The 968-nt window shown below is 28.3% G+C and overlaps 1 pseudogene; it reads left to right on the top strand.

Moving 5' to 3' along the window:
• Positions 1-257, top strand: part of LOC104997427 — a 58,929-nt pseudogene extending 58,672 nt beyond the window's left edge.
• Positions 258-968: the final 711 nt, after the last annotated feature.

Below are 968 nucleotides of genomic sequence, written 5' to 3'. Positions count from 1 at the left end.
ATATATATTTTTTTTTTTTTTTTTTCCTTTTTAGGCCATCCCAAAACCAGAGCTTTTATCACTTACTATGGAACCAATGGGATATATGAAGCTGTTTACCATGGGTCTCTATGGTGGGAATTCTCTTGTTGGGTGATCAGCTTGATAATGTTGCTTGAGTAAAAGCCAAAGGGACAGCTGTTGAATTAGTCTTGCATAGAATGATGAGTTCTGATCTGATTAATGCTTTGAATGACGTTATTAACAACCTTATGTAGTATAGGATGTATATTTTTCTGAGAAGCATCAGTATTTTAAAAGGAGTAATTCATTTCATTCAGTTAAATTTAGTACTTTTACATAATCTCCAGGACATAGTTAAAATCTAATGGAATTGTTTGGTATGTCTCAACTTCTGTGAAAGCATTTAGATTCACTACTGTTACTGGATATTAGATTCCAACCTCAAAGAAATTTATTTAAAGAAACTAAGCTATTTTTAAAGGAACATATTTTTTCATTGTTAATATTTATTTTTTAAAAGATATTACCATTGTAAAGAATGTAGGTAATATGACAAAAATATAGAAAAATAAAAATGAAAAAAAGTCACTTAACTCACCTCATGTAGTTATAACCAATTACCAGTATAGAAATATTAGTTTAGATATTTTTGTGCTAGTTTATAAATAGAAAAGAAAAAAGAAATAATTATAAAAATGGAATAATGCTACTTAATAATTATTTAAAATATTCTATATTGACATATTTAAATTAAAGGAAGAGAAAGTTCATGAAGTAAAATGGAGAGATACAAATGGAAACATAGACTAACCCAGCCTCACTATTCCCTAAGGTCAATAATTAGTTGCTATCCATGAACAAAAACATCTTTGAGAGATCTAAAGTCCACTTATAATATTTCAGCAACACTGTGGAACAAAGAAAAAAAAAACACAAACAAACCTGAGAATAGTCACACAGTTCAG

This window comes from Bison bison, unplaced genomic scaffold, assembly GCF_000754665.1.
Source record: "Bison bison bison isolate TAMUID 2011002044 unplaced genomic scaffold, Bison_UMD1.0 scf7180017864308, whole genome shotgun sequence".
Taxonomy (NCBI): Eukaryota; Metazoa; Chordata; class Mammalia; order Artiodactyla; family Bovidae; genus Bison; species Bison bison.
This window is presented reverse-complemented; position numbering and strand designations above follow the sequence as displayed.